A 22234-nucleotide genomic window follows, 5' to 3' on the forward strand; every position below is an offset into this window, starting at 1 on the left:
TTGACAAGGGGGTGGTTTTGTGGAAGTAGCTATAGGGAACTTCGGCTCTCTTCAAAGTGTCACATTTTCTATCAGAAAATTTACTTGTATTAAGCAAAGTTTCTTACTCTTTGGCATCATTTAGACAAATATGCAGTTGTGGCAAGTAACGCCTCCTCCTCAGACTGGAATGACCCCTTATTCGGATGCTCTGACGGAAGGAGGCTAAGGCTTTTGATTTTGTTTATTGTCTCCTTTGATGTGCAGAAGCTTTTTAATTTGATACTCCCACTTGCTTATTTTTGCCTTTGTTGCTTTTACTTGTGGTGTCAAATCCAAAAAATCATCACCAAGACCTATGTCAAGATCGAAATGAATTAAAGACTTGAATGAAGAATCTAAAACCATAAAACCATTGGAATGGGAGAAATATCTGCAAATCATATATCTGATATGGGACTAATATCCAAAATATATAAAGAACTCATACAACTGAAAGGCAAGAAAACAATCCAATTTTAAAATGGGTAGAAGGTCTGAATAGATCTTTGTCTTCCAAAGAAGACATACATATGGCCAACAGGTACATGAAAAGATGCTTGACGTCATTAATCATCAGACGAATGCAAATCAAAAACCACAATGAGCTATCATCTCACACCTGTTAGGATGGCTATTATCGAGAAAACAAGAAATAGCAAGTGTTGGCAAGGATGGGGAGAAAAGGGACCTCTTGTGCACTGTTAGTGGGAATGTAAGTTGGTGCAGCCACTAAGCAAACTGTATGGAGGTTGCTCAAAAAATTAAAAATACAACTACCATATGATCCAGCAATTTCACTTCTGGATATTTATCTGAAGAAAATGAAAACACTAACTTGAAAATTATATCTGCACCCCCATGTTCATTGAAGCACTGTTTACAGCAGCCAAGGTATAAAAACAACCTGTGTCCATCGACGGATGAAGGAATTAAAGAGGTTATAGTATATATATATATATGTGTGTGTATGTGTGTGTGTGTGTGTGTGTGTGTATACACACACACACAAACACACACACATACACACACATATATAATGAAATATTATTCAGCCTTAAAAAAGAATAAAACCTTGCCATCTATGACAACATGGATGGACCTTGAGGGCATGATGCTAAGTGAAATAAGCCAGAGAGGAAAGACAAATACCAATCTAAAAAAATAAATAAATAACAAGTTTATAGACACAGAGAACAGATGAATGGTTGTCAGAGGTGAGGGTGGGGTCAGGGGAAGTGGGAGAAATGGAGGAAGGGGATCAAAAAGGTAAATAAATTAAAAAGAATTAGGGATGCATGTACTACCATCAAACCTTTCTATAGAGGACAGGTACTAGAGAGCTTCCCAAGGACTCTGGCACTCCATCCACCAATCTGTTTCTCAGGGGGTTTTGTGAGGAAAGTGTCCTTTGAGCCCTCTAGGGGGATAATAGAGGGAGGATGAGTGGGTGTCACATGTGATAAATCCATTGCAAGTTCCCTGCATCTTTTAAGATATTGGATATCTTTCTCTACCTTATACCGAAGAAGTCTTGGCTTCTTTATTTACTGTAGTTCCACTGATTTCAGGTTGCAGGCAACCTACCAAGCACACTGTTATAATAACTCCCAGCTGTTCTAGCTTACACACTAAATTCAGAGTCTCCATTAAGTGTACCCATATCAATAAATTTGATCCAATTCTACACTGTGTTTCTTTTTTCCTGATCTAGCACTGCCACACACATTACTCTGGTTTCTTTTGATATGAATTAGCATGATCTTGCAATTCTTTCAGTATGTAAAATAGCAATATATACTGATTCCCTGAGTCCTGTAGGCAGAGAGGAGTGATAGAGGTGGGTCTTGAGAAAAATCAATATCCTCATGCAAGGTAACTGCTTCAGGTGAGATCTTTACCTGTTTTTAAAGCAAGGATAGGCTAGTGTTTAGGGATAGAGGATGGGCTGCTTCTTCTGGGAAGAAGAATATTTTTAGGAAGGAAGCATCATTGTACTTGAATTTATCCAAAGAGACCAAAATGTCCCCTTTCCCCCATTCTGTCCTTTTCTTTCTTTCTTTCTTTCTTTCTTTCTTTCTTTCTTTCTTTCTTTCTTTCTTTCTTTCTTTCTTTTTCTTTCTTTCTTTTTCTTTCTTTCTTTCTTTCTCTTTCTTTCTTTCTCTCTCTTTCTTTCCTTTGTTCGAAGGAGGAGGAGGAGGGGGAGGAGGAGGAGGGAGAGGAGGGAGAGGAGGAGAGAAAAGAAAAGGCGGAGAGAGAGCTTTAGTATTTGTGGAGTGTCTTCCTTAAGCAAGGTACTTACTATGGTAAAACACAGTAAAGAATGCCTTACCTTCTTTTACATATAAAGAGACTGAGGTACAGAGCAGTTATATATTTCAAAAATTACAGTTAGACATTCACAGAGTAAGTATTCAGTTCCAGAGTGTCTCCTTTTCCTGACCTACCATGCTGATTCCACTGTGCTAATAGAAGCAGGAAGTGGCTCCCTGAGGACCCCACTGCCTACAGCAATTGTTGACATTGTTAGGTTGTTTCTCCATTTTTTGAGTTCAAGTTTTGGAGGTGAATTAGTAGATGTTTTATTATGGAGTCCTATGTTTAGAAATAGTGTTGTGGACATCCTTATTAGGAATTGGTGCCAGCTGAGTTTCACTGTACCTATCAAATTTCCATGGCTTTATAAGTAAATGCACTCAGGGAAGGTGAGAAAACGTGTACCTATAACAAAGGGTTTGAGGCCCCAGGGATATACATCTACCAGGAAGCAGTCTCTGATAATAGCATCCAAGCAGGGCTTTGCACAAATTGTATCATTGGTAGAAATGAAAATATGGCCTTTTCACAAACTCCTGAGGAGTTAAGATTTCAAATTACAATCAGGCAGTTGATGTCTTCATAAAATGCAGTCTCAGTTAGGCTGAAGTATTAGCAACCACAATAACACAGCAAAGAAAGAAAAGGTGTCGACAGGTGGGTTTTCCCCCTTTATTTTAGCAATTTGCTTTTCCAGATTGCTCAATAACATCTGTTGGTAATTGAAAATTCAGTTAAGAAAAAAAAATAGGTAGATGCAATGAGAATAAAAATTCCAGCTATTAAGCATAGAGTGAAAATATCCTTAATGTGCTTTACATGCTGAAATACTATGAATCAGTTAAAGTGTGAATGGATATTCAAGGGCTTCAATAATTAATAATTTGAGAAAACTGTTAATTTTATCTATATTTTATGTAATATTAATAATTAACAAAAATTGAATTAATTAATATAAGGAAATTAATATAATGAAAGCGTTCTTTAGCTAATAACAGTAGAAAGGACATCATACACTTTTATTGCCAACAAACGTTTATAAATACTTTCATTAGAATATAATGAGGAATAATAAGGATGTGATTGTATCTTAATTCTTTACTTCTAGAATATTTTAAAACAACTTTGAAAGCTATTTTCTGTTTTGGCTTTGAGTCTTTAAAGTTCTATTTGAAAATTCTTCCCATCTGGTTAAGATGATTTAAAAGCAGAATGTATACTTGGCCATTTTAAACTTTCACAAGGAAGAAAAACTCTAAAATTATGTATTATACCACGATAAATGGTATATTTATCCTTCCTTCCTAAAATGTGGGGCGTTGCCCAGGGGGGAGAAAGACGGTTCATTTATTCACGTATATTAAAGTCCATAAAGAAAAGGTGAAATGTGAACCGCGGATTCCCAGCTAACCATCCCTAAAAGGAAAGAAGGAAAGATAAGCAAATACATTTAAATAATTAGAAAGTAAAAGCACTTAGGTTCCACCGAGATTTGAACTCGGATCGCTGGATTCAGAGTCCAGAGTGCTAACCATTACACCATGGAACCCCGCACCGCCGAGCAGCCTTAGCCCTCCTCCCTGATACGATATAGCTTCAGTTCTGCAACCAAGAAATCCTCTGAAAAGCCGAACTTCTCATTCTTGTTTTCTCTATCTGCCTCCACAGCACACGTCCCTTTTCTTGCGCGCACAGGACTCCTAGTGCAAAACCCAAGAGCAAATCGGTTTCTAGGGATAGATACGGTAGGTCCCTGCTTTTTAGCGCCCCTCTGCCTTTTCTGCAGCTCGCGGGGCGGCTCTCCGCTGGGCCGCAGTCAGCCAGGTTGCCCAGACGCAGAGGCCGGCGGCTCCAACACGGCATCCGCCGAGCCGCGCTCCCCGCTTGCGTTGCTGGAGGAACGGCGGGGCTCGCTGCTTCCCGAGTCTGTGTCCCGAGTTCTCTTTTTCGAACGCAAGGAACGCTCTTGGAAGTTTAATTTCGTGACATATAAACTGTGGATGACTTCATCTGACGTGGTGTGCCAACCAGTCCTGGCCCTGTGGGGCGTTGCCCAGGGGGGAGAAAGCGGGAGCCAAGAGATGGCTTCTGCTTCTCGGAAAGTTTCCACCTCGTGGAGACTAAAGGGTAAAGCACGATAAAAAAAAAAAAAAAAAAAAAAAAAACGGGAAAGTTTTTTTCAGGAAAAATAAAACTAAAAAAAAAAAATTGAACTAATGCTATGTATGCTGAAGTATTTAGGGGAAACTATTCAAATGTCTTCAATTTACTTTCAAATGTATCAAAAAAAAGATGACTTGATGGATGACTAGAAGATAGGCAGAGAGATGTGTGATAAAGCAAAATGTTAGTGGTAGAATCTAGGTGGTGGTGTTGGTGTTCATTGTAAAATTATTTCAACTTTTGTAAATGTTTAAAAAAAAATGATGTGGCCGGTTAGTGGTGTCAGATGGCCTAAACCAGCAGCTTCATAAATATTCATGCTGATAAAGCCAGTCCTTTGCTCCCTCACTGCATTATGTCAAGCAGGGGACGTGACTTGTCCGGGACGGTTCGTTGCCTCCGCAGCAGGGTAGGGAAACGGCAGGAGACGGAAGCCTCCAGATTGCCAACCCGAAGGGTTGAGGAGAAAAGCAAACGTCTTTACTAAGAGTAAAGAATCGTAGCTGTGCGTATTTGAACCTTCTGAGCAAGAACCCTGGAGACAAATCGGCATTCAGCCAAGACAACCTGTGTTGCATAAAGATGTCTCGTATGTGGAAGGAAATACTTCCAGCTTGTAGAGGCTGCACCGTAACTGCTTCTCTGCCTCATGTAACATCACCTGGCAACAGCAGTTGTGTCTCCTCCATGACTCCAGACCCTACCAGACAGGCCTGCTGCCAGAATGTGATTCCCCCCAACGCCCACCCCTGGGTTCTGATTTCCCTGCATTAGAGACACCCAGATTTAAGTCCTCAGGAGGTTTCTGCTTCCAGGTTATCCCCTCCCACCACCAAATATAATGCATTTCTGAAAAGATATTTATTCTAACTTCATAAATGATTTAGTTTGGTCAGCTAGAGATTTCTAGAGTGGAAATCATTTTATCTTAGAATTTGGTGAGCATGACTCCTTTGTCTTTTAGGTATCACTGTGGTGATGGAGTTAAATGTCATTCTTAAATAGACGCTCTGGTATATTCTTGGTCTTTTTCATTCATTGTGTGGAGCAATAAATAGGTGGATGCTTTAGGTTTGGGGACTTTTTTGCCTTTATAACTAATTGTCACCCCTTTATTTTCTCTGTTGTCTTTTCCTGGAACTCTTTCAATCAGATGTTATTGGACTTCCTAGAATTACCTTTTAATTTTCTTATCTTCTGTCCTCCCATTTTCCGTCTTTCTTTTCTCGTCCTTTTTATGGGAAAACATTTCCAAATTTATCGTCCAACCCTTCTATTAAATTTTTTCCTATCATCACAGTTTTTAAAAATTTTCAAGAGTTCTTGTTCTCTTGTTGCTCTTTCAAAAATAATAGCAACTCTTATTGTCCCATAGGTGCAAAATGTTCTTTTGGTTCTGAAAAAAGTAATAATACTTTTTTTTTTCTTTCTGTTACTTACTGGTCTCTATTTCCATCAGGTTCTCTTTCTTCCATTTGTTTGCTTCAGTGCATATCTTTCCTCAGATTTCTGGTGACCCTTAGCAGTCCAGTCTTATTTAAGAAGTAGACCCAAAAACCTAATTGGTACTATAAGCCTGTATACCAGTAGATGGACCCATTCTAGAATGATTGTATATGACAGACCACTGCAGTCAGGTTACCTGATATGTTCATATCTGTGGTTCAGTTTTTCCATGACAGTTTTCTCAGAGACTAATCCTTTAATCTTCTAAGTGTTTAGGATCAGAGGTTATGTAGCTTTCCATACTTTCTGAAACGAATACAGAAAAGGAGCTGGGGGTGTCCCAGAGAGACTTTCATTCAATCCCCCAGTATTCAGTATGGCTCTTCACCTCCAACTTCAGCTGTGCCTAGTCTCTGTAAGTTAAGAGCATCTTGGAGCATTTTTGCCCTAAAATAAAAGTCTTGTCTTTGACCTCTGTGAGAGAGGGGCAATCCAGAGTAATAAGCCTAAGGTTACATGTTGGTTTGTTTGTTTTTTTCAATTCCTGTTAGCCTTTCCAAGGATCTGTAATATCCTTTACAGATGTTAATAACTTTATAATTTTTAGCTTTCCACCTTGCAGACAGTAAGGTTTCAGCTTTAGTCACTCTACGAATTCAATTACTATTTATCCAACACCTTTCTACCTCCCAAAATGTTGTTGGTAATTGTAGTATTCACCTAAATTCATGTTCCATCTTCCATAATACAGAGCTGTCTATGGGAATAAGCTACCCAGTCAGCATCTGTATCTACCAAGACAACTTACATCTCAGTGTGGCTGTGTGATTAGTAATAATAAATGGATTATGAATGCAAAAGTAACATGTTTCCCTTTAGACTTTTAAGAAGCATGGACTTTCACAAGTCTTAGGAGATAGCAGATCCTTAAGGTGGAAGAAGCTGGGTCCCTGAATCAGCACAAGGGCAAAAATATGTTCCCTTTTCTTTGCTGACTCAAAAATCTACAATGGACTCTTACACGAGTAAGGAATAAATCTCAACTGCCTCATGCTACTGCAATTTGGAAAGCAAAAAATGTTTCTTACCATCTGTTATTTGCTCTCCTGCTCTTTTCATCACTGTGAGATTACACCTCTTTTAATTACATTTATTGTTAACTTACAAGCATCATAAGAAAGCAAAGATAAAGTCCTGGGTTTCACCACCATAGCAAACAGTAGTCCCCTTGGAAAATGACCACTTGAGCTCAATGTTTGATTACGGAGTAATACGAAAGTCTTGTATCTAGAGACTACGTTTTTCTTTTTCCAGCAATAAAATCACTATTTCTGCTTCCTCACTTTTAAAACTTGAGTAATGATGTTTGCTTCACATCATAGAAAAACAAAGAGAAAAAAATAATAACCCTCAATCACACAACCCAGAAACCACACTAGCAACACTTTGGTTTATTATCTCCCACCCCCACAAATTTTACATAATTGAGGTCATATAGCACATATATTTTTTTATCCTACTCTTTTCATTTAACATTATATCTTGTGCTTCTCCCCTGAGCTATTCAAAACTTCTTACAAAATATTATTTTCAATGGCTTGGTAATATTCTTCCAGGTATATATACCCCAAGTTATATAATGATCCCCCTCCCCATTATTGAAAATGTTTAATTATTTTATTGTTATAACTAAAAGTATCATAAATGTCTTTGCACATAAATGATTTCTTTTAGTTTGGATTACCTCCCTAGGAGAGTTTTGTTCAAAATGAGTTTACCATCTGAAAGGGAGTAACTATTTGCATGAGCCTTGCTGGTGGAATTTAGAACTGCTAAAGTGGCAAGAAGGATCTTGTTCCAAGCTTAAGGAGAGGGGAACAGTGTTAGCTTCCTAGGGCTGTCTTAACAAATTACCACAAAGTGGGTGGCTTAAAACAGCAGTAATTTATTCTTTCACAGTTCCAGAGGCCAGAAATCCAAATTCAAGGTGTCTGCAAGTTTGGTTCTAGAGGGTCTGCAGGAGACTCTGTTTCATGGCTCTCTCCTAGCTTCTGGTGGTTGCTGAAAACCCTTGTAGCTCCTTGGTTTGCAGCTGCATCATTCCAGTCTCTGCCTCCCTTTCACACAATCTCCGTCTCTGTGTGTCTGTTTTTCTGTATGTCTCAAATCTCCCTCTCCTTATAAGGACGCTATCATTGGATTCAGGGCCCGCCCTAATCCAGTATGACCTCATCTTAACTTGATTGCACTGGCAAGGACTACTTTCAAATAAAGTCATATTCACAGGTATCTCGAATTAGGATTTCAACATATCTTATTGGGTGACACAACTCAACCCACTACAGGAACAACTCTCTCTTTGCCTGTCGTAAATGACAACAGATATGGGAGAGCTCTGCGTATGAAAGAGTTTGAGGGCCTCAGCCATGAAAGGCATTCTCCCGTTTGTAACTGAAAGTCTGTCTGAATCTACTTGACGGTGTTTTTGGCAAAGTGCTTCAATTCTCAGAACTCAGAGCTATAGTCCTAAATTCCCCATTTAAAACAAAAAAGAAAAAAAAAGGAAAAAAGAATCCATTTCTACAGTGTTTCACTGAATCAAGTCTCTAAACCCAGAAAAAATCCTATTACTGCAGCTAGATTTTGTCTGGCATTCACAGCCTTGTGTGTTAAGAGAGATAGGGAATGTCCTCAGGCTGCTTCTCCCTCGTAAGGCTCCTGGGCTATCCTCTCTGGGGAAGGCGAAAAGGAGTGAACTTTTCCTGAGGGGTTGGAGATCTTCCCAGCATCTTTTCCTTCAGTTCCTGGACCCTCCCCACCCCTCTCACCCCACACCCGGCTCAAGTCCGGTTTCAAGTAGTTCTTTTAAGGCAGGGAAAGGTAAAAGCAGTTGAAAGCCATTGAAGATATTTCTGTTTTAGTGTTTAACGCTGAAAAGCAAACGCTACTGGCCCCACGATTTCGGATTTCCCCAGATTTCTTCCAGCCCGGTTCCAGTTCCATTGGCACTTGCAGGTCTGAGGCTACTAGGGCCACCCTCAGTTCTAGGGCATAGAAAATTCGAATCCCTTGTCTCAGAATGATTCTTTGAGTTCCATCTTCCTCCGCTGAATTTCAGTTTGCCGTGGATGACTTGTTTCATCCAAGCGTGAGAAGCCCTGAATGGACATAGGAAATTCTTTGTTACCAGACCTAATAGTTATGTACCAAAATAGCTTTCACTATGTTTTGATTCACAGCGATTAAATGGCACGCTGCTCGCTATACCTTAAAAGCGTTAACAAGAAAGGGTTTTCAGTAGGTAGTCGTGGCCGAGTGGTTAAGGCGATGGGCTTGAAATCCATTGGGGTCCCCCCACGCAGGTTCAAATCCTGCCGACTACGGTTTTAACCGCAACTAACGAAGGCTCCTTTGCATAGTTTCCTGGCACTATCAACGGAAACTGCTCTGTAGTCTCTTGTTTACTCTGTGTCATTCGTCACCTATTTCCCTTAAGTCAAATAACCTGTCTCCTGAAACACTGACAGTTTGAAATGGAGGAATAAGTCTACTACGGTGTGAGCATGATATCAAATCCTGAATCGAGGAAGGTTGTTCCTTTTTCCTCATTTACAGGTCATGCCAACTTGGATTCTCTCAGCCTCCAAGTCAGATTCCATCCTCTCCTAGGGTGGAGGTGCTTTCACTGCTACTATCTGTTCTAGGGAACTCAAGATTCATAAAAACAGTATATATTCTAACAGCTACAATTTTTGAAGCCTTACTATGCCCCAGACATTGAATTGGCATTACATGGATTATCTCACTTAATCACCAATAGAACCCTATCAGGTAGATAATATTAGCACCATTTTAAAGAGGAAGAAACTGAGAATTGACTCGCCCAACACTGCACAATAAAATGGTATCTGAATCATAGACTTTAAAAAAATTTATTTGAGTATAGTTGATTTACAGTGTTGTGTTACTTTCTGCTGTACAGCAAAGTGAATCAGTTATACATACATATACCTATATCCACCCTTTTAAAGATTCTTTTCCCATAGGGGTTAACAGAGTATTGAGTAGAGTTCCCTGTGCTAAATAGTAGGTCCTTATTAGGTATCTATTTTATATATAGAAGTGTATATATGTCAATCCCAATCTCCCAATATATCCCTCCCCTCCTTTCCCCCTGGTAACCATAAGTTTTTTTCTACATCCATGACTCTGTTTCTATAGATTAAATAAGTTCATTTGTAACTTTTTTTAGATTCCACATATAAGTGATATCATTTGATATTTGTCTTTCTCTGTCTGACTTCCTTCACTTAGTATGATGATCTCTAGGTCCATCTATGTTGCTGAAAATGGTATTATTTCATTCTTTGTTATGGCTGAGTAACATTCCATTGTATATATGTACCACATCTTCTTTATCCATTCCTCTGTTGATGGACACTTAGGTGGCTTCCATGTCTTGGCTATTGTAAACAGTGCTGCAATGAACATTGAGGTGCATGTATCCTTTCGGATTATGGTTTCATCTGATATATGCCCAGGAGTGGGATTGCTGGATCATATGGTAGTTCTACTTTTAGTTTTTTAAGGAACCTCCATACTGTTCTCCAGAAGGGCATTCTGACTGGTGTGAGGTGATACCTCATTGTAGTTTTGATTTGCATTGCTCTGATAATTAGTGATGTTGAGCATCTTCTCGTGTGCTTTTTGGCCATCTGTATGTCTTCTTTGGAGAAATGTCTGTTTAGATCTTCTGCCCATTTTTTGATTGTGTTGTTTGCTTTTTGTCGACCTACTTAAACATGGTTGTGAACATTTATCGGAGCTTTACAGTTGATTCAGGAAACAAAATATGAATTCAGAAACATGCAAAAACATGCAGAAGAAAGTGGGAAGAAAAGGTCCAGGTAGGAGCAGAGAATATGTGGAAAAACAAAAGGAAGGAGAAACAGGAGGGGGTAGGGAGGGAGAGAATGAGAAGGAGGAAGGCTAGGAGATGGACGGGATGGAACAGAAGAGAAGCCAGCAGGGTACCAAATACAGGAATGTCCTCACCCCTTCCGGACACTCTTATTCTGAGCTTCCTCGGTCACAGAAGCCCCTTGTTCTGACAGGCATCTTTGCACCATCTCCACTCTTCAAAATCAGCCCCAGATGTCAAGGCATTTCTAAAATCCACCTCCTCTACAAAGTCACTTGGATTGTTTCCAATTTGGGCTATTATAAATAGTGTTGCCATGAATATTCTTATATATGTCTTTCAGTGAATACAAACAAGGATTTTTGCTGGGTGGAGACACTTATGGACGGAATTGCAGAGTCACAATTGCAGTCATTGTGTAGGCTCAAGCTTTAGTATGTAATGCCAAAACAATTTTGCAAGTGATTGAACCAATTTATATTCCCATGTATGAGAGAGTCCAGTTGCTCCACATCATTGATAGTGCTTGGTATTACCTGTCTTTTGTTATTTTATTTTAACCCTTCTAGTAAGTAAATATTTGTGATGGTTAATTTTATGTGTCAACCTGCTGGGCCACAGTGCCCAGATATGTGGTCAACCATTAATCCATGCTTCTGTGATGTTTCTCTGAGGGTGTTTTTGGATGACAGTAACATTTAAATTAGTGAATTCTGAGTAAAGCAGATCATCCTCCATAACATGGATGGGCCTCATCCAATTGCAAAAATAAAGTAAAAGACTGGTCTCCCTCGTAAGAGGGAAATCTGCCAACAGTCAGCCTTCAGACTTGAACTGCAGCATCAACTCTTCCTGGGTCACCGGCTTGCTGCTCACTCTGCAGATTTTGGACTTGCCAGCCTCCATAATCACATGAGCCAGTTCCTCAGAATAAATCTCCTTCACACATCCTATTGGTTTTGTTTCTCTGGTAAACTCTAACAAATAGAATAGTGGAATCTAATTGTTTTACTTTTCACTTTTTCTGAGGATGAATGAAGATCACCCTTTTGTATGTTTATTGGTTATTTTGATATATCTTTTGTGAAGGACCTGTAGAACTCTTTTGCCCATTTTTCTAATGGATTGTCTATCCTTTCCATATTTGTTTTTCTTATTCACATCTATCTGTGTTTATACATGGCAAGAGTTTAGCTAAGCTATTCCATGGTATTACTGCCTTAGCATCCAATTTGTTTGGCCAAGTGGTGTGCAGGGACCTTGAGCTGATACTAGCCTCGTCATGCAAGTGCATGCCCTAGATAGCGGCCTACAGAGTCTCAAACAAATGTAAGTTACTGATATTACCTCCCCAACAGCCCTTGTGATCAACTGTCATCCCTGCACAGGACCATTCCCTTGTGTACCCCTTAGATTAGACCCCTTTGGAATTTACCAAAAGAACTTACTCTCTCTTTTGGTTTGAATTGATCAATCCCGCCTTAGTCTGGGAACCCCAAAGAACTCCACCCATGGACCCTAATAAAAACATGTGCCCCAGGTCCTATTGCTCTGTCTTGTCTATACTCTGCCTCGACCTCCCCCATGTGGCCCCTTGAAGTATGCGGTGTAGAACTTCCTCCAGGACCTGTGAATAATAAACTTCTCTATTTCAATTTCTCTGTAGTCTGTTGTTGAAACTTGACTGACTCACCATCTGGCATCCTGTGCTCTACTTAACAACTGTTAATTTAACAAAGTCATAACAATGCATCTATATCTGAATCTATATTCTAGACACAGTCTTTTGTTAGGCATATGTAATACAAATATCTTCTCTAAGATTTGTCTTGTACTTGCTTACTGGTGGACAGTAGTTTCCAATGCTGAAGTCTAATATATAAATATATCTTTTGTGGTAACTGCTCTTTGTGCTCTGTTTTACAAATTCTTGCATAGTCCAAAGTCATGAAGATATTATCCTAAGTTATCTTTCAGAAGCATTATTTCATGTTTAAATATACATTTCATCAGAGTTTTGTGTACATCGTGATTCATTTATTTCCATAATATCCAACTGAGCCACCAATTTATTGAATTTCAATTTATTGAAAAGAACGGTCTCTCCCTAGTGCACTGCAGGGTGGCCTTTGTTTTAAATCAAGTGACTGTATAAGTGGGTCTGTTTAGGATGCATTCTTCTGTTCCATCAGTTTATCCATTCCTGAGTTCCCCGCCCCCCTTCAGAAAGCTTTAATTTGTAAAGTCTGATGTACAGTCACAAGCACATTACTTGGAGCTTCGGATCTTGTTGAAAGCAGCAATGTTGACACTCCTCACATGCCCCTGGAACTTGGGAATCTCCTCTTCCCGCAAGTCTGTCATCACTTTTTGTCGTCTTCCTCCACACCCTTTATATGCATCCAGGGGCACCAATTTCGAGTTGCCTAGGCCAGCCAGTTCAGCTGGATGTAGCACACATGGCCCTCAGTTGTGCCAGTTCGGTATCATCATTCCAGAGTTTGATGTCTAGGAGGACGGAGGTCTTGAACGTGGGATTTTTGATCTTGGCATTTGGCCTCAGTAGTTCTTTCTGCATTTAAATAGAAGGCAGGTGCCAGACAACCATAATCTCATTAACTCTCAATGAGCACTCTCAGTCCTGTGTCACTTAAACCTAGATTTCCCTCTGGGCCTTAAAGTAGCTTTGATACTTGCGCTGAAATATTTTCTGATTAGAGCCCCGGGTCTAGAAGTGACGGAAACGGGGGAGGGGGCTGTAGTTGAGAAGAACTGGCAGAAGGGTCCCTGTGTAGTTCAGTTCCCAGTCCCAGAGCCCAGTAGTGGCTATCGCCGAACACACTCCAGAATTCAGAAGCCGCAGCAACTTCCGCAGAATCTGAGGTCACCTGTTGAAGATCGCTAACCAGAGTGAGTTCTGCAGCTTTCGTGTTAAAGAAAGGTGAGTAATATTCGATTCTAAGCAGTGACAACACGATTGTTGGGAATTCTAAAATACATGACGAGATACAAAATGACACTATCTCCCCGTCGGGGAATCGAACCCCGGTCTCCCGCGTGACAGGCGGGGATACTCACCACTATACTAACGAGGAGTAAGTTAACATTCACCTCTTAAAGATACCTAATAAATGTAAGTACTAGTGTTCGTGTTCTTTTAGCCGACAGATTTTGTGTTCTACTATAGATTACCTTTGGCAAATTTGAGCCTGAACTCCCTCGGACTCGTCCGCGACCAACCAAGTGTCGCTCCAGCCCTTCTCTCAGCCCTCTCGCTCCACCCACCTCCGCCCCGGAGCTGAAACTGCAGGCCAGGCAGGACAGCCTGCTCTTTTGACAGTGATGGCGTCGGTTTCATTGACGATTTGTCGTACTAGGTTTGCAAACAGCGAATCCAGTAGAGCAAAGCAGTTGAACCATTGATTCCTCGGAATCTCCCTGCTAACTGACCGAAGACTGGGCTAGGAAACAGGGCTCCTTTCCATTGAGGAAGAAAAACTACAAAGACTTGTCTTGAAAATATAGGCTTCCAGGGGGTTTGGAGGGCAGGGAGACTCAAAGTGCTCCGGCGAACTGTGCGGAGGCTCCGCTGGCGGGAAAATGATTAGGGCTCTACTTATTAAGGCACCTTTAATTTTAATAAAAAGTAATGAAATAATAACTTCCGTTCCCCATAGCCGTGGAGTTTGGGCCTGGGCAAAGAACACAATAAGTTTAGTCAAGATCTCGCAAAGCTGTGGTTTCGTTTCCATGTTCTCTCGGCGGAGCAATTCCCAACTACTTTGACTTGGAAAAAGAAGCGACTGCCGTAGTCGGCAGGATTCGAACCTGCGCGGGGAAATCCCAATGGATTTCTAGTCCATCGCCTTAACCACTCGGCCACGACTACTCAACGTCCCCACTGTTTTTTGTTTTTTTTAAATTATAGACAAGAAAGAAGGGAAACCAGGGTGACCATTACTCAGCATACAAGAAAGTAGGTTTTGAGAGTTGAATACAAGCCTTCAGGTAAAATAAGGGTTTGATTTTTTTTTTTTTTTTAATTTAAGTCCAACCTCTCATGCCTCCTACGCGATCGAGAGCACTTGTGTGAGAGTCCTCACCGCATGATCATCGGTGTTTCAAGCAAACAAGTCAATTCAGTAAACTCTGAGCGAATGCCTGCCGGCCCTGGAGACTAGGCTGTGGTCTGAGCTTGGGCTCTGGAGGGTCTGCAACTAGAACCAAACTTTGCTTACTCCGAGGTGGAGTCAGATCCTAACTTCCAACCTCCACTGCACACTTGCCTTTGAACAGCTCGTCTTCCAATAGTCCTGGACACTCATAAGCACACTGAAGAGAGAGTGGGAGATTAGATAGCTTGTGTGAAATCATCACTTTGACCTACTCGGAAACAGGTTAGAAACAGCTGGTGATTTACATGATTACAATGTCCACTGCAGCATTGTTTGTAATAGCAAAAATATGAAAGTAAAAATTTCAGTCAGGGTTCAATAAGACAAGCAGAACCACTGGGATGGATATATACATTTCATATATGTATGAGATTTGTAGGGATTGGTAAAATAGTCTCTATAATGCTGAAGCTCGAAATCCACAGAGAAGGTTGTCAAGAAGGAAAGATGAGCTCCATGCAATGGATTGATACCTGTGTCAGCTCTGGTTGCCCCTGACCTTGGTGGTGCAGGTGTCGAGCAGCAGCCAGATCCCTTCATTTGGAGGTAAACACACACATTTGGTCCAGGAAAGGAGGAGGGTGAAGCAGGATCCAGGGGAAGGTGAGGCAGCTGCAGGCCCAAATGTTGCCACATGACAAGTCAGCAGATGAGTTAATGTGAGCTACAGAATGGCTTCGACTTGACTTTCTCCCTCCAAATTTCCTACAAGAATATCTCTTGGGGACCATCCAGCCAGAAACACACAGGAAAAGGAATTCTGGGGAATGTAGTTCATCCTGGCCAAGTTGATACAGAGATGAAGATAACGTTTTTGTACTTACTTATATATAATAACCAATAGCTTACCGTTTTAGTTACTGTAGATTTATAAGTAATTACATATGTCTTGATATATATTTGTGTAATTCCTCCAATTTTGCTATCTTCAATATTTTCTTGTTTTTTAATTTGCTCTACATTTCCAAATGTGTTTTTGAAACTGAGTTAACTTCCGTAAAATACATATTTGGAGGCTGATTGGGATTTCATGGAATCTGTTGATCAATTTGGAAATAGTTGTCATTTTGACAAGATTAAGTCTTCCAGAATAATAAACATAGTACTTTCCTCCATTTAATTTCCACCAGGAATGTTTTGTAGTTTTTAATATAGATTTCTTGCACATCTTCTGTTAGATTTATTCCTAGACTTTTACATTTTTGCTGCAAATGGAATATTTGAATTTTAATTTCCACTTGTTATACACACATACATTTTGTATATGGTCTATAATGAAAAGAAGAAACGCAGACAAATAATCGTTAAGCTTAGCTGAAATTGGGCATCTACATATTACTTCAAATGTGAAGTAGAGTGACTGAAGAAATAATTTAGTGAATAACTGTTACACAGTATCACGTTTTAATATTTTAACCACTAACATTTTGTTTTGTTTTGTTTTTTAAATTAAATTAAATTTTTTAAATTGAAGTATAGATGCTGTACAATATTATATAGGTTACAAGCATACAATACAGTGATTCACAATTTTTAAATGTTATACCCCACTTATAATAAAATATTGGCTATACTCCCCATGTTGTATGATATAGCTTTGTAGCTTATTTTATACCTAATAGTTTGTAATAAACACTAACATTTAAATAACATAATGGTAATAATTAATAGTTAAATTAAAATGTTGATTAAATTTTCAGGTTTATTTTTATAGTCTAGACAGGTGTTTCTTAATTATGAACTTTGATGGTGATGTCACAGAAAAGCTGATGTAAATGCACTTTTCATTTTCACCTGATACAAAACCATTAGACCCCAAAATTACTTTATTATATTCACACACTCCAACCATGCATAATACTACTGTGTAATACTTCCATCTTGTACCTATATCTTAAATATCAGTCATCATTAAAAATAATGTTTATTGCCTTGCTTGCTATAGAATTTTGCATACTATTCTTCCATCAGGTCTAATATTATATATAATAGTTTCCTCATCACCTATGTTACACCTAATGTTCAAACTGTATTTGGGGTTTAATTTCCATGAGTGTATTTTTATTATTGTTCTATCTGTTTCTTTTCCTTGTCTAACTTATTTTGATATAATTTCAAATTTATGAAAAAATTGCAAGGGTTGTACAGAGACTTTTCATAAATCCTTTACCTAGATTCCCCAAATGTTAACAAGTTATCATATGTGCTTTATTTTTCTTGATAGATATAGACAGATTTACATATGTATAACTTTTTTCTTAACTATTGAGTGAATTTTAGACAAAGTGTCCCTTTACCTTAAATACTTCATTATGTACTTTCTTAAAACATGGACCTTCTCCTTCCTAACCATGGAATAATTATAAAATCAGGGTTGAAACTCATTTAATCTACACACCTTGTTAATGTTTTGCCAATAGTGTGAATCCTTTATTTCAAGAAAAATACATTACATTCAGCTGACATGTCTCTTTAGTCCTTTAATCTGGATTGAGTTCCTCAATCTTGCTTTGTTTTTCATTTCATTGACATTTTGAAAAATCAGGTCAGATATTTTGTAGAATGCCCCCTCACTTTGAATTCGTCTGTTGTTTCCTGAGAGTTAAATTCAGATAATGCGTTTTCAGCACGAATACCACACTAGTGAGGTTGTGTCCCGTGCATTTCATCATATAGGAGGCGCATGATGTTGAATGTCCTAATGCTTGAAATACTAACTATGATCAACTGATTAAGGGGGTATCTGACAAGTTTCTCCCCTGTCAAGTTACGAGTTTCCTTTTGTGTTACTCATCACATGATTTATTCTGCTCGCTTCTTTTTCATTACATTTCGTTGTCTTGAAAAGAATAAGTTAAAAGAAGAAGAAACTTAACATTTGAGTGGAAGAACAAGAATAGGTTGTCAGAGCCACAAAATTCAGAAAGATGACTTAAATATCCTGCCTGGGAACCGAGCCCCTGTATTGCAGGTAACAGACCAGCGCACACACCACTATACTAAAAAAAAAAAGCACCTAGTGAAGAGTACCTCTTGTTTCACCTGTATCACAGGCTCCTGGGCTGGGTCATCTAGCGAGATAATGTTGGTTTGCTTGCTGGTGTAACGATTCTTACTAGAATCATAAATGGAATATCTCAGATTCGACTCCCTGCAAACGGAGCAGTGAGTCAGGATTTCATGAAGTGTACTTTTCTAAGCGAGATATATTTTGTGTGTGTTCTCTCACATAGTGTGTAATTCCGTGGACAAGAAAATCTGAGGTGGGGGTTTGAGCATTTCGCTCAAAGAAAGGCTTGGGGTTGTTGTTTTAATCATCGCAGGACAGGAGCTGCGTGCGTTTTGAGTGATGTCCGGGCCGGAATGGGACAAGTTTCGTCTAGAAGCCTGCGTTATTGTGGTGAGAAACGGTTAGCGAGTTGCTTTCTGGGTAACTTCAGATTGTCAAACTGATCAGTTTAAGAGGTTAAGTATAAATTCAGGGAGGAAAAAAGCGTACCATAGTCAGCAGGACTCGAACCTGCGCGGGGACACCCCAATGGATTTCTAATCCATCGCCTTAACCACTCGGCTACAACTACACCTGTAGAGCGAAGGTGGAGTGACAGAAATCACGTGGCAGGTACAAGCACGTGTCCTTGGTGAGCTGAGTGGAAACGCTGAGGTGAAACGAGAATTAGGAAGAGAGGCCAACCTCGGACACCCCCTGGAATCAAGAACACCGGAATGAGATAGAGCCCTCACCGCGTGGGCATTAGCGTTACCAGCAAACTTCAAATAACACTCCGGGGCGCAGCCTCTGGGGAGCGTCTGCAATCCCCATGCACTGGCACCAAACCTAGCCCGTATCGAGGGAGAGTCAGGACCTAACCGTTTTCTAGTCCGGGATGTTCGGACTTCCAAGGGTCTGCTCCGGGATGAAGGCCGCTGTGCCAAGTGGGTTCCAGGCAGAAAATTGCTTCCGCTGATTTGTGTCCCAGGTGGACCGCGCGAAAAATGACGTGGAAAGCTGCCTTGGTATTCCCTCACCACGATATTGCTAAGGCTTCAGGCTCATAATCTGGTTTGATTTTTGGCCCGCGCAGGGGCCATTTCTTTCTAAAGTTAACCAACGCAACAGGTTGTTGTGTTTCTGTTTTTGTTTTTCTCCTTATATTTCGACCTTAGTTTCTCAGTCACAAAGTTTTCCAAAGTCCTGAAAATGATTTTTGTCTAGCCTGCTTAGGAGGTCTTAATCTAATTTTTAGAAGAAGACGGACGAGGACAAGGGGGAAGACAAAGAAGGGGAGGAGGAGAAACCGAAGACAGAGAGATCTGTCAAGCGGTCCAAACAGAAGAGGCAGAGGGAGCAGAGTGGTGAAGAGAAGAGTGCAGCGGCTCAGGGGATGAGGAGAGATTGTTTTCCACCGAAATAAAATCAACTCTAAGAAATCTCATGGTTTAATGGAAGGAAGGGAGTCTGCTCTGAGTATTAAGCCGAGTTTTGGGTAGAGAAGCCAGATTCCATATTTAGCTAAGCAGCCTATTATTTGAACTGTCTTTCCTTTCAAAATGAAAATCACATAAACATTCTGCAAAAATCATGGCAAGTTATAACATAACTAATTGCAAATTTAAAGTAAAATATAAGTTGTGATACAGATGTGCCATATTTAGTCATATCACAGCCCTTTTATTTGGTCTACACATTTTTAACAAGCCTATAACATTGTAGGTAAATTCCTTTGGGACTCTAGTTTGAAGAAATGACAGAACGTTTCATGCTTTAAAAAAATCTGAGCCTCCCCCCCTCAAAAAAATTGACTGCAATCAAGATGAACTGAATTTAATCACTTTTTTCACTTACAATAAAATAAACAGAGATCCTTGTAAGTTTCAACCTTGTGTATTTTTCTCTCCATTAATATGTATGGACTGAAAAAAAAAAAAAAAAAGATAGCCTGGCAGAATCGATTCAGATAAAAGAAGTGAACCTGAGTTCAGCTTCATGAAACAAAATCGTTCTACCCATTTTAGTCCCAAACTGGAAACAATCCAAAGTCCATCAGCAATAGAAAAGATAAATAATTGCTTTTTATACAAAGGAATATAGAGCAATGAGAATAAATGATTTCAACTGCACACAAACTGGGAGAATCTCACAACATATTATTGGAGTGATGCCAGACATAAAGGCATACATAGCTCATGATTTTATTTATATATAGTTCAAACCAGGCAAAACAAATCTTTGGCGTTAGAAATCAGAAAGGTGATTGTTGAAAGCAGAGAAAGGCCATGAGAGGGGCTGTTGGAGATGCTGGGAATGGTTCTGTTTCTCATTCTGGGTGCTGTCTACATAGGTGTGTTCACTTTGTGGAAATTTCTTGAGCCGTAAATTATGGTTTATGTACTTTTCCACATTAATATTGTGTTATATGTCAAAAATTTACTTAAGAAACAAAGACTCTCAAGCTATTTTAAGCAAAAGGGGGATTAATAAGAACACAGAAGCTTACAAAATTTTTGGCACAGAGGGATGAAGGGAGGTGCCAGCTCTAATTCACCCCTGAAGAAATGATTCCCAAAACAACCCTGCAGTAACAGTCTCCCAGAGAGGTTGCCATTGTCTACAATGAAGAAAACAGGAAATCAAAATGCTGCTGCTGGAACCGTTGATTTCAGGGGTCTATTGCCTGAACTGTAGTGCAGATATCTGTAGGCTTCTGCAACAGCAGTGTTCTCTCTAGGAAAGTTGCTCTCAAAATTTAGTATGAAAGCTATCTATCATGACAGAAGGCAAGTCAGCCAGGTCTTAATTTACAAAGGTGAGTGAGAGAAGACAGGGAGAGGCCAATGCCACTAAAGAGAGGTTTGATGTTACTTACAGTTTCCCTAGAAACAGTTCCTCTAGAAACTACTCAGGGCCACAGGGGGAAGTTCCTGGTGTTGGTCAGGAGGCAGAAAAGAGCAAGAGGAAGGCACAAGTTACAGACTTTATTGGGATTTCCATAGGAAAGGAAAGGCAAGTCAGAGTAAACAGTTTAGGATTAGATCATTTTAATAATCTGGGGAGTTTGGGGGCATAGGGCCTGTCCCTAGTTATCTGGGCTTATTTAGGGCAGGAGAAATATTGGCTTGACATGTGAGAGCTAGATAAATGAGGTGGTAGCAGGAAATGTAAACAACTCTGGTGGTTAATTTGGACCTGTGGTTAATGGGTAACAAATAGACAAACACAGAACAGTCAGAAAGCAATTTACATTTCTAGGCAAGCTGCCAAATGTTGCTGCTGGTGTTGGTTTGGGGACCACACTTTGAGAATTCCATGTTCTGGAGTGTGCCATGCTCCTAGATGTGAATTAGCAAAACAACTGACGCCCCTCACCTGTGTTCCTCTGCAGGAAATCCCAATTTGTCCATAACAATGCTTGTTAGCACAAAACAACTGAATTAGAAGGTGCCTTATTTCCACCTTAGAAAACTCCCAGAAAAAGCTTGAATCACACCTAGCTGCAAGGGAGCTAGGAAAATGTAGTTTTAACCTTCTAGCCTCTGTAGTACAGGAAGCTTCACTTGGGAGAGATGGAAATAGATGATTACTGGCCATCTACTATACCCTGTACAGACACTGAAGCAGAAATGTTCTGTCAAAAATGGAGGTTCTTCCCAGAGAATTAAAAATAATGTGTCAGTATTGTGCTGAGAGGGAGCTGATTGACACTGTCCTTGAAAGAGGACCCCTACGGTGACCAGCTTATCAGCCATCATCACAAGAGATACTACCCAGATTCCCACCATCTGATTTATTATCTATTGTCTTTTTTCTTACTGATTTTAAGGAGTTCTGTATACAGTCTAGACATAAATCTTTTGTCAGATGTACTTATTAAAAACATCTCCCACTCTGTGCCTTTTCACATTGTTAATGGTGTCTTTGGATGTACTGAAATTCTTAAGTTTAAAAAAGTATAATTTACCTATCTTTTATGGTTATTGCTTTTTGTGCTTATTATACAGGGAATCCTTGGCAACCCAAAGTTCATGAAGATAGTCTCCTGTTTTCCTCTGTAAATTTTATTATTTTACCTTGCACATTTAGGGCTTTAATTCATCTTGAATTAATTTAGGGAATAGTTTACAGAAGAGGCCAATGTCCACATTGTTTTCCTTTGTATATCCAGTTGACCCAGCACCATCTTTTGAAAAATCTATC

General features: G+C 39.7%; 5 non-coding genes across 5 annotated transcripts; 1 reads left to right on the plus strand and 4 right to left on the minus strand.

Moving 5' to 3' along the window:
• Positions 1 to 3811: 3811 nt before the first annotated feature.
• Positions 3812 to 3883, minus strand: TRNAQ-CUG (transfer RNA glutamine (anticodon CUG)). The gene has a single exon. It is a non-coding gene; the product is annotated as a tRNA-Gln (tRNA).
• A 5361-nt stretch (positions 3884 to 9244) lies between these two features.
• Positions 9245 to 9326, plus strand: TRNAS-UGA (transfer RNA serine (anticodon UGA)). The gene has a single exon. It is a non-coding gene; the product is annotated as a tRNA-Ser (tRNA).
• Positions 9327 to 13887: 4561 nt separating this feature from the next.
• Positions 13888 to 13959, minus strand: TRNAD-GUC (transfer RNA aspartic acid (anticodon GUC)). The gene has a single exon. It is a non-coding gene; the product is annotated as a tRNA-Asp (tRNA).
• Positions 13960 to 14671: 712 nt separating this feature from the next.
• TRNAS-AGA (transfer RNA serine (anticodon AGA)) lies at positions 14672 to 14753 on the minus strand. The gene has a single exon. It is a non-coding gene; the product is annotated as a tRNA-Ser (tRNA).
• Positions 14754 to 18538: 3785 nt separating this feature from the next.
• On the minus strand, positions 18539 to 18620 carry TRNAS-AGA (transfer RNA serine (anticodon AGA)). The gene has a single exon. It is a non-coding gene; the product is annotated as a tRNA-Ser (tRNA).
• Between the last annotated feature and the right edge of the window lie 3614 nt (positions 18621 to 22234).

The sequence above is a fragment of the Lipotes vexillifer genome, unplaced genomic scaffold (genome assembly GCF_000442215.2).
Source record: "Lipotes vexillifer unplaced genomic scaffold, Lipotes_vexillifer_v1.1 scaffold657, whole genome shotgun sequence".
Taxonomy (NCBI): Eukaryota; Metazoa; Chordata; class Mammalia; order Artiodactyla; family Lipotidae; genus Lipotes; species Lipotes vexillifer.